The sequence below is a fragment of the Mastomys coucha genome, unplaced genomic scaffold (genome assembly GCF_008632895.1).
Source record: "Mastomys coucha isolate ucsf_1 unplaced genomic scaffold, UCSF_Mcou_1 pScaffold18, whole genome shotgun sequence".
Taxonomy (NCBI): Eukaryota; Metazoa; Chordata; class Mammalia; order Rodentia; family Muridae; genus Mastomys; species Mastomys coucha.
Window position 1 is genome coordinate 101,323,720 of NW_022196900.1, and position 12,138 is coordinate 101,335,857.

Below are 12,138 nucleotides of genomic sequence, written 5' to 3' on the forward strand. Positions count from 1 at the left end.
GGGACTTCAGCTGCCCCACTCACAGAGCTCCCTGCCTGCTGCCACAGAGCACTGTGCTAGTTGCTAGAAAACTGTTTTCCCAAGGATTTTGTGCCTGGCTTGGCCTAAAATCTGGCTCTGCCTAAGTTTGAATTACATGCACCCATGTTGGTCACCAATTATAACCATTTATTTGGACTTCCTTCGTACCTCAGCTCCCAACTCCCAACTCAGACTTTTTCTTCATTATGAATGCTTTAGGCCTTTGCTCAGGTTGGTTCACACTAGCTCTTATTAATTTAGATGTAGTTTATATTAATCTATATTCTGTCACATGGCTTCTTATATTTCCTCAGTTTCATACGTCTGACTTTGTGCATGTCTATCTGGGAATTCCTCCCATGCATGATTCTTTCTCAAGCTCTTATCTCAGCCAGGAGTCCCACCCTTCCTCTCCTTCCTCACTTATTGTTCAGCTCTTTATTAAGCCAATCAGAAGTTGTTAGCAGGAATGATTACAAGATATGGCGCAGGGGCGCAGGGGCGCAGGGGCGCAGGGGCGCAGGGGCGCAGGGGCGCAGGGGCGCAGGGGCGCAGGGGCGCAGGGGCGCAGGGGCGCAGGGGCGCAGGGGCGCAGGGGCGCAGGGGCGCAGGGGCGCAGGGGCGCAGGGGCGCAGGGGCGCAGGGGCGCAGGGGCGCAGGGGCGCTGGGGCACGCGCACCACTAAGCAGATTCGAATCTCTGGCCAGCTTTAGGCTGCAGTTCCTCAACGTCCAGTCCGCTCTTGGGACTGTCCAGCTCCCACTTCCGTGCCGTCCTCCCGCTGCCTCCCGCGCAACCCCCATCCCTGGCCCACTGCCGAGCGGGCTGCTCACGTTCGCACGCCTTGGAAGCGGCTCCTGCTTAGTGAAGAGCCAATGCTCTGGGTCCCGCCCGGCCCCTCAAGAGCCAGGGGAACGCGGGGACCGTGGTGGAGCCTGCATCAGCGCCCCGTAAGCGACGCGGCGGCGGGGACGACAGACAGGAGCTGCAGGGCTGTAGCCTGGAGTCCGGAAAGCCACCTCCTGGCGAGCAGGAGGAACCCCGGGTCAGCTGGGCCACGCAGCGGCGACAGGGTAGAGAGCACGGGCAACCTGCAGGTAGCCTACAAGGTGTACAACCAGAATAAAGAGTTTTGGCATACAAACATATAATACATTCCAGTATTGGAGGAACCCTCTACCACCTATTGATCTGGCAGCTCTTGAAGATGTGAGTGCGAACAGCCCGACAGAAACCCTTGAGGACAAGAATGACAGAGTTGAGATTGACACGGAGTCCTGACAGAAGGATCTGAAGAAATGGGATTCACTGAATTTGAGGAGACCTAAAGGAAAAGTTCTTTCCCAAAACCGGAAAAATGAGGAAGAGTTTAGGGATATATAACGAGTTACTACTGAAAAAGGAGGTCTTGACAGTTTTCGAGGAAGCACTCAGGTCTTCCGCACTCGTTCTGTCAAATGTTCCTCCGCACCACAAAGCTTATTTGTGGTACATGGAATGAACACGTTTATACAGCTGATGCTAATAAATACTTTCTAGGACATCTTACTGGTTCCCCTTGGTTGAGCAAATAGAAGACTTCAGTATCTATGCAAGATTAAAATGTGAAATTGTTTCTGAAAGCTAACCTTGTTTTAAAAGAGTGTAAATTTAAATTAGTGAGAACTTCCATTTGAGTAGCTTGTTTTAACTGTCACTATTTGCTGTTTATAAAAACAGTAGAGGCAATGAATATAGCCAAAGAATTGGTAAAGAACAGGAGGAAGCAGATGCCTGCCCTTCCCCCCTTTTACTGAGATGAAAGAAATGATCTAGCCAGTTTACTGATTATGTTTTGAGGACTTTTTAAATATTGTTTATATTACTTTAACAATCTATGCTTGATCCCTGGTCCTAGAGAGATCTCATTCAATTATTTGAAGGTGGCTTTACACATAGCTTTTTGTTTTATTTTTTTATTTTTTATTTTTGCACCAATTCTGTATTCCGGTATTGTGCAGATGGGGCCAGAATTACTAGACTAGCAGCTTTTCCTGTCTAAAGGAGGTCACTAGTATGAGTTGCAGCAGTGCCTCTTCATAGGTTTTGTCTGTATCTTGTTATGTTATTTGATTTGTCATTACTAAGCTATTGAGTTACAATTTTATTTCTAATAAAGTTCACTGTTTATGTTGGAAAAAAAAGATATGGTGCAACCATATGAATAACAGTACCAAGGTTATGCCTGTAATCAGATCTCTATTGGCATAGAGATACACAGTGCACAAATAGATCATCCAAAACTCTACATCTGATAGATATGTGTAGGGGGTCTAGGTCCATCTCATGCATGGCTTTTGGTTGGTGGTTCAGTCTCTGTGAGACCCTATGTGTCCAGGTTAATTAACTCTGTAGGTCTTTTTGATGTGTCTTTGACCTTTCTGGCTACCTCAGTCCTTCTCCCCACTATTCTGTAAGACTCTCTGAGTAACACCTTACATTTGGCTGTGGGTCTCTGTGTCTGTTTCCATAAGTAGCTGGATAAAGCCACTCAGGTAACAATTATGCTAGGCTCCTGTCTACAAACATAGCCAAGTTTATGTTTTGACACTATCATTAATAGTGTCAGAGGTTGGCCTTCTCCCATGGCATTGTTCTCAATTTGGGAAAGTCATTGGTTGGCCTTCCCTCAGTCTCTGCTCTATCTTTATCCCTGAACATTCTGTAGGCAGGACAAATTTTGGGACTAAGGTTTTGTGAGTGGATTGGTGCCCCCCTTCATTGGAAGTCCCTGGTTACAAGAGGTGGCTACTTTCAGGCTCCATATCCCCTGCTGCTAAAAGTCTCAACTAGGGTCACCACCAGAGATTCTCAGGAGTCTCCCTGGTCTCAAGTCTCTGGATCATCCCAGAGATGCCTCCACACTGACTTCTGTTGTCTATCCTAGCCCTCATTTCCTTTGCTTTCCCCATACCTGATTACCATTCCCTTTCCTCTCCCACACCCTTTCCCACCAATGTTTATTTTTTAAATCTCTTTCCTAGTAAGATTCAAGAATCCACCCTAAGTCCATCCTTGTTATTGATTTGCTTTGGGTCTGTGGATTGCAGCATGGTTATCTTATATTTTATAGCTAATATCAACTTATATGTAAGTAAATGCCACATGTGCCTTCTGGGTCTGGGTTACCTTACTCAGGATGATATTTTCTAGTGCCATCCATTTTCCTGTATATTTTATAACTTTATTCTTAATTCTTGAATAATATTCCATTGTGTAAATGAACCACATTTTCTTTATCCATATTTTGGTTCAGGGACATATAGGTTGTTTCCACTTTCTAGATATTATGAATAAGGCTGTTATTAACATAGTTGAGCGGGTATCATTGCAGGGTGGAGAATCTTCAGAAGTGGTATAGCTGGGTCTTGAGGTATAACTGTTTCTAGTTTTCTGAAAGACTGTCAAATTGTTTCCTAGAGTGGTTGTATAAGTTTGCGGGTCCCATCAGCAATGTAGGAGTGTTCCCCTTGAATGCCATCCAAATTCACCATGTGCTGTCGGTTTAGTTTTTGATCTTCGCCATTCTGATATGTGTAAGGTGGAATCTCAGGGTTGTTTGATTTGCATTTCCCTGATCACTAAGGGCTTTGAAAATTTCTTTAAGTGCTTCTTGGCCATTTGAGATTCTTCTGTTGAGAATTCTGTTTAGCTCTGTACCCCATGTTAAAAATTGGGTTATTTATTTTGTTGGTGCATAACTTCTTGAGTTCTTTATATAGTTTGGGTATTAGCCCTCTGTTAGATGATCTTTTGCCAACCTGTAGGTTGCTGTTTTGTCCTATTGTCCTTTGCCTTCCAGAAGCTTTACAGTTTCATGAGGTCCCGTTTATTGTTTTATCTTAGAGCATGAGCCACTGGTGTTCTGTTCAGGAGGTTTCCTCCAGTACCAAGTCTGTTCTATTAAACTTAGTGTATCCCATTTTGTGTTGTGTTGAGGTCCTTTGACCCATGTCAAGTTGAGTTTATTACGGGATGATAAATATATATTTATATCCTTCTACATGCAGACACTTTGTTAGACCAGTACCATCTGTTGAAGATGTTCTGGTCTTTCCGATGGATGGTTTTGGCTTCTTTGTCAAAAATCAAATGTCCATAGGTGTGTGGGTTTATTTCTGGATCTTCAATTCAATTCTATTAATGAACCTGTCTGTTTCTATACCAATATCATGCAGTTTTTATTACTGTTGCTCTGTAGTACAGCTTGAAATCAGGGATGGTGATACCACCAGAAGTTCTTTTATTGTACAGGATTGTTTTAGCTATCCTGGGTTTCTGTTTTTATGTATGAAATTGAAAATTGTTCTTTCAAGGTCTTTAAAGAAATGTTGTAATTATTAATTTTGTCTAAAAATCTTTACTATGTAATAGGCCAAATATCAATTAATATTTTGCAATAACTGATTTAATTGCTCTTTGAAGAAATAGATGTCTCTTCAGGTTTTTAAGACCTGAGTAGGACTCCTGTTTCTCCTGCGGGTTGAGAGAGACCCAGATCGGCCGGCCTGTGGCAGCTGGCGCCCGAACAGGGACTCCAGCAGGTAAAACTTTTTTCTTCTTTCTTTCTTTCCTCTCTCTTTCTTTATTTCTCAGACAAGGCTAGGATCTCGCAAAGAGTTCTGCAGGCTCACTGGTAAAGGATCACCAGTTATGGTGAGTAATCTTGATATCCACGGGGCAGTCATAGTTGTGCCTAGTAGCCTCACCAGCGGTGGTAAATTGCCCATGCTGTAGCAAAGAAGGGACAGGAATTCAGCGCATATGTTAAAAGTTCCTATGGAAAGGGAAAAAGTTTTCAGGGGAGTGGAGTCACAGGTTTCGGCTGCAGGGAGCCGGGACATCTGAGGAAAAACTGTAAAAGTCCCTCAGGAATCAGGAAATAAGAACACTCCTCCAGGTCCTTGCCCGCATTGTGGTAAAGGAAGACATTGGAAGAATGAATGCAAATCCAAGTTCCATAAAGATGGAACTCTGCTCATTCTAGAAGCAGGTGAAAATAGATAAAAAACTGGCCAGGTGGTGGTGGTGCATGCCTTTAATCCCAGCACTTGGGATGCAGAGACAGGCAGATTTTTGAGTTATATGTGAGAGATAGAATGATTATTGACTTATAAGTTATTGGGTATGGTAAAACGTTGTAACATCGGTAACTGAAAGCAACTTTAAATCTGGTAACTCAAGTAACACATGGCATTAAAGGTAAACAGGTGGCATGAATCAGCCAAGATGGCCGAAATCTCAACAGAAGACTCCAGTTAAGAGTTTTACAGCCACTTAGCATAATCTAAAGGCAGCGACTTAAGTTGCAGGTCATTTATCAAGTGGTAGAATTCAGAACAGCTGTTTAGTTAAGTAGCTGCTTAATATCATATAATAGCTATACTTTAAATTATGGGCTTTGTACCAAACAACACAAATTTTCATATGCTCATAGTCTGAGAACCTCTGGCCTTAAAGTTGAAATTGACACCTCGAAGTCACCTCTGACCAGAAAGGGAATGAGTAAGAATGGGTAGAAGCGCAGAGTACACTGAAACGCCGAGAGGGGAAGCCCTAAACTTATTCAAAAGACACTGGTTTTCCTTGGGACGCCTCAAAGTCAACTCTGACCAAATTTGGGAATGAGGAAGAACGGGTAGATGCGCAGCAAAGGAGTCAGGGAGGCCGAACTTACATCCTATAAGGCCAAAGAGCTGAGGGTGAAGGTAGAGGTCTCCAAGCCTGATGAGGTAGTGGCTGGCAAAAAGACTAGTGAGACGAGCTGATAAATCATTTGATGGATTGTTGGATAACCCACCAAAAAATTATATCATCTGTTACTTTAGAAAGAATATGGCAAAAGCACTGTGCCACGTAGCTTATCAGTCAACACCATGGTTTTACTTTCCAGAGACCTGGCATGCTCTGAGAAGTTAACTCAGAATGACTCAGGCTTGCTAACTGCAATTCAAAAGTAGGGAGACACTTTAAAAACTTTGTAATGTGAATGTAATGCTTTTAGTACTGATTTCAAAGAGTATAGATTGTTTAAAATTGGGATTTACTTCCTAAAGTTATGGTTATGGCTTAATATTACATATGAAATTAAGAAAGTATGGTTAATATTGATAGTGTTCCATTGACTGCAATCAGACAAATTGTTAAGATTTGCTTGTATGCATGCTTTTATATTTCCTGTAAATTTATATATGCATGCCATGATAAAAATACATTTACAGGCCTTCTATGGAAGAAAACTATGTGATTACACCACATGTTTGGCACAGATAATTGAACTACGTGATATATAGTCACTGTTTTTAAAGTGCTAAAATCAAACTTTTAATTTACCAATATGTATATATATTATATTTACATATATATATGTCAGAGTTTACAATTGCTTGGAATTGTTACTCTTTTAGATATTACTAATTCTCAAATTTTGCAATTGTTCATGCTTATACAACTAAAGGTAAGAAAAAATACTGTTCCTTTAGAAAACTGTCTTTACATATTTTAAACTGCCTGGACAAGACCCTTAAGTCAATACTATAGCAAATTTGTATCCCAGGCAGATTATAGACTTTACACAAAAACAATTGGCCATATAATTTTATTCTTTACAGTATCATAATGATAATGGCTTGTGATGGTAATTTGGTATTTTTAAAAAATATTTCTGATTTTAAAAAAAATATAATAAAATATGCACATGTAACTATTGATACCTTTTCAAGCTTTATACTTACAATTCCCTTAAGAGGAAACACAACAAAAAATGTAGTCACTGCCTACATTAATTTTCTATGTTTGGTGTTCCTAAATAGATTGGAACAGATTATTGGAACTGGCTATTACAGTCAGGCATTTGAGATGTTTTATCAACAAATTAATGTTGCCCATATTACTGGGATTTCTTAACTAGTAATTGTTTAACTTGCACATTGCACTCTGAAACATTTGGCTTTTAAACAGAAAAAGGGGGAAATGCCACACACACTCATCTACTCCAGTCACATCCAAAATATCAGGAGTAAAAGCCTGATTAAGGATTAGAGGCAATAAGAATCCAAAAGGAGTTCTGTGTCTCCTGGATATTCAGACAGTCACTGGTATCTCCTAACTCAGACATGTTCCAGATCAGTCTTTCCAATCGTCAACATGCCCTCATAATTAGGCATAAAGGTACCCCAAGAAATGATTTGTAAATGGCTAAGATTGGACATTGTTTCCTGGCCAATACAATGTTACCAACCTATCCTAGTTTAACACCAAGCTGTCCATAGCTTGGAATTTCTCTCAAGGAATCTGCCCTGCCACAGCTAGCAACAGAGGTCAAGCACATTCCTTAGAGCAATAGATAGTTCACAATAGTTAGAAATGTTTTACATACTAGAGAGTAATGAAGGGCTTCCACTCAAGGACATTAGCTAGAAGTGTTAGGTCAGAACCCTAGTCCTTGCCTCCAGCAGAACCAGAGAATTAGTATAGGAATACAGAATTAGCCCCAACAGGGAGGGGCACCATTGCTCTTCTGCCCGCTTCACAACTGGATCCGTGATCTTGGTCAGCAAGATCACTGACCTTAATGTAGCGGTCACCTGCCTACGTGACTCTTATCATCTGCCCTGCTTGCCGTATGCTACTTAAGCTGGCTTTTCACTAGAACTCGCAGAGGGACTAGGACTTGGACTAGAACTTGCACTGGAGGACTTGAACTCGCATGTGGAACTCACTAGAACTTAGATGGATTAGGATTCAGATTCATGCAGTCCGCAGTCCCCTGGGCCCAGAGCGCTTGGGTCCAGGGGAAGCAGCACCAGTCCAGAGGAGATAGCTACTGCTTTAGACCCAGTATGTTTTAGATGGCCCCAAATGTACCTTAACTGCTGAGCTGCCAGATTTACCATTTCTCTTTTACAATGACTGTAAAAGTCTGATGCCATTTTTAAGAAATACATTCAGATCCTGAACTTCATGTGTCGTCTCTGCCATCATTTCTTCGCCTAAGCCTTGTCCACCTGACTAGGACCCCCGTTTCTCCCGCGGGTTGGGAGAGGCCCAGATCGGCTGGCCTGCAGCATCTAGCAACTAGCACAGTGCTCTGTGGCAGCAGGCAGGGAGCTCTGTGAGTGGGGCAGCTGAAGTCCCACGGGTCACACAAGCCAGGGGACAGTGGGAGTGGGAAACTGCTGAGAGTATGTGTAGGTCCCTTAACTCCCTGAGGTGCAGAGACCTGTGAGCAATGTGTAGAATGGGGAATTGGAGCCTCAGGGTATGTCCCCACAGGCAAGCACTTCACAGATATTGCTGCTCTTGCTGCTCTGAGGAGCTGGCGCTATGGCCAATAGGAAACAATACCTGGAGGACAAACTCCATTACCTGTAGGAAGACACCAAAAAAAAAAAAAAAAAAAAAAAAGAAAGAAAGAAAGAAAGAAAGAAAAGAGAAGAAAACACCAAAGCAATAAACCTTGGCAAATAGATATGTTTGATTTTTCAGAATTTGGAAAATTAAAGTATATGCACCATACCATAGATGTATACTCAAGATTTCAAAGGGCAACTGCTTGAAGTTCTGAAAAGTCTGATTTTGCAATCACACATTTATTTGAAGTTATGGCTATTATGGGGACACTCATGCAAACTAAGCCTGACAATGCTCCAGCATATGTCTCTAGTAAAATGAAATAATTTTTTTGCATATTACAACATAAAGCATATTATAGGCATATCACACAATCATAAAAGGCATGCAGTTATAGATAGATGTAGTCATACATTTTAAACTAAAGGGGGAGGGTAATGTTGGGTGATCTCTTGTTCAGTGCATTTCTATGCTGACAGAGATCTGATTAGAGGCTGAACTTTGGTATTGTTATTCATATGGCTGCATCATATCTTATAAACACTTCTACCAACACTTTCAAAGTGGTTTAATAAAAAGCCTGACAAGACATCAACAGTCACATGGACATTTTTTAATTTTTCAAAATCAGAAATATGAGTAACATTCATTTATCATAATTGATTAAGTATGAGTCCTCAGGGATTAACAGCAAAATGTGGTACAGGAAGAAATTTAAGTCTTCCAAAAATCACTAATTCCATAGTAATAGGCTTTTTTGAAAGTAACATATGAAATCATGAGAAGAACTTAAAAGAAGGATTATGTGTTTGTTTATGGAACTCAAAAGAAATAACTTCTTGAAATAACCCTAAAAGAACACAAGTAGATAAATTTTTAAAAGGAAGATAATACATAATATATAATAGGAATTCAATAAGGAGACAGAAGTGTTTAAGAATAACCAAACTAAATTGATAGAAATGGGAAAAAATAAAAATATCAAAGTCTGTGGAAAGTTTTACCAAGAGAATGGATGAAGGAGAATGACAGAATATTTGAGCTCATAGTCAAGGTGGAGTAATTGGACCACCCCAACCAGAACAAAGATAAATTAATGAAACAGTATGATATTGAACAGCAAGATATTCGGGACACTAAAAACATAAAATTTAAAAATAGGATAGAAAAGTCTGAGGAATTACTTTTCAACACATAGAAGATGTCTTCAATAAAATCACAGGAGAAAATTTCCCTTACTTAGACAAAGAAACAACTATCTTGAGACAGGATGAATTGAGAACATCAAACAAACTAGAAGAGAAAAAAACTTCCCCTTGCTATATTATAAGTAAAAAAACTAAATATTTGACATGTTGAAAGTGATAGAAGAAAACAAGTTATACATAAAGGCAGGCCTGTCAGAATAACATCAGATTTCAAAAAAGAAACTATAAAAGTCAGGAGGGATTGAAATGATGTTTTTCAAGTTTTGAATGACAACTACCTAATCTGACTATTATATACCTAGTAAAAGTATCAATCATAACTGAAGAACAAGGTAAAACTCTTCACAATAAAAACAGGCTTAAGGAATTCATGATCACATTGCAAGCTATACAGGATACTTGGAAGAATTTTTCTGACTTGACAGAAAAACAAAAACATTCTTAAAACCAAATAGACGAACAAACCATTCCAAAATAAAAGTTAAGCATGGAGGATGGCTTTCTAAGGCGGAACCAGCCAGGAGGCTTAGCTGCAGATGTGGCAGGGCAGCCAGGGCAGGATCCTTTCTACCTCCCTCTACAACTAGGAGGTACAGCTGATCCACAACGCCCCCCTGCTCACCTTTCCCTCAAACAGAGAGCTTGTCTCCAGGGAGGGCTCTGACCTTGGGACTCAGGCAAGATTGCCATTTTCTCTCTAGTGACTTTCATAGGTGGGACCAGAGAGGAGGCATAGGCCACAGAAGCTGCAGAGCAACTGGGACAGGGTCCTTCATTCATCCATCTGCACCCAGGAGGGATGGCTGATCCACAACCCTCTACACATGGGTCTTACCAGTGAAGAGTTGATCTCCAAGAAGTGCTGACACAGGATTACAGACCCACAGGAGGAACAAGCTCCAGACAGAGACAGCAAGATCATCTAACACCAGAGATTAACAAATGGCGAAAGGCAAACACAAGAATCTTACCAACAGAAACCAAGACTACTTGGCACAATCAGAACCTAGTACTCCCATCACAGCAAGTCCTGGATATCCCAAAATACCAGAAAGGGAAGATTTGGATCTAAAATTAAATCTCATGATGGTGATAGAGGAATTTAAGAAGGATATAAATAACTCCCTTAAAGAAATACAGGAGAACACAAGTAAACAGGTACAAGCCCTTAAAGAGGAAACACAAAAATCCCTTAAAGAATTACAGGAAAACACAACCAAACATGTGAAGGAACTGAACAAAACCATCCAGGCCCTAAAAAGGGAAGTAGAGACAATTAAGAAATCACAAAGAGAGACAACTCTGGAGATAGAAAACCTAGGAAAGAAGTCAGGAGCCATAGATGTAAGCATCACCAACAGAATACAAGAGATAGAAGAGAGAATCTCAGGTGCAGAAGATACCACAGAAAACATTGACACAACAGTCAAAGAAAACGCAGAAGGCAAAAAGATTCTAACCCAAAACTTCCAGGAAATCCAGGACAAAATGAGAAGACCAAACCTAACATAATAAATATAGAAAAGAGTGAAGACTTCCAACTTAAAAGGCCAGTAAATATCTTCAACAAAATTATAGAAGAAAACTTCCCAAACCTAAAAAAATTGAGGTCTCCATGAACATACAAGAAGCCTACAGAACTCCAAATAGTTTGGACCACAAAAGAAATTACTCCTATTACATAATAATCAAAACACCAAATGGATTAAACAAAGAAAGAGTTTTAAAAGCAGCAAGGGAAAAAGGTCAAGTAACATATAAAGGCAGACCTATCAAAATTATAGCAGAATTTTTTCCAGAGACTATAAAAGCCAGAAGACCCTGGGCTGATGTCATAGAAACCCTAAGAGAACACAAATGCTAGCCCAGGCTACTACACCCAGCAAAACTCTCCATTATCATAGATGGAGAAACCAAAGTATTCCATGACAAAACCAAATTTCACACAATATCTTTCCACAAATCCAGCCCTTCAAAGAATAATAGATGGAAAACTCCAACCCAAGGAGGGGAACTACATCCTAGAAAAAGAAAGAAAGTAATCTTCCAACAAAATGAAAAGAAGATAGCAACATGAACAGAATTCCAACTCTAACAATAAAAATGACAGGAAGCAACAATTATTTTTCCTTAATATCTGTTAATATCAATGGACTCAATTCCCCTATAAAAAGACATAGGCTATCAGACTGGATACATTTCCATTTATTACTCTTTGAAGGGCTGGATTTGTGGAAATATATTGTGTGAGTTTGGATTTGTCATGGAATACTTTGGTTTCTCCATCTATGGTGATTGAGAGTTTTGCTGGGTGTAGTAGTCTGGGCTGGAATTTGTGTTCTCTTAGGGTCTGTATGACATCTGTCCAGGATCTTCTAGCTTTTATAGTCTCTGGTGAGAAGTCTGGTGTTATTCTGATAGGCCTGCCTTTATATGTTACTTGACCTTTTCCCCTTACTGCTTTTAGTATTCTTTTTTTATTTTGTGCATTTGGTGCTTTGACTATTATGTGGTGGGA

General features: G+C 40.4%; 1 pseudogene; it reads left to right on the plus strand.

Annotated features, from left to right (window-relative positions):
- Positions 1–503: 503 nt before the first annotated feature.
- Positions 504–1,302, plus strand: LOC116095800 (annotated as a pseudogene).
- Positions 1,303–12,138: the final 10,836 nt, after the last annotated feature.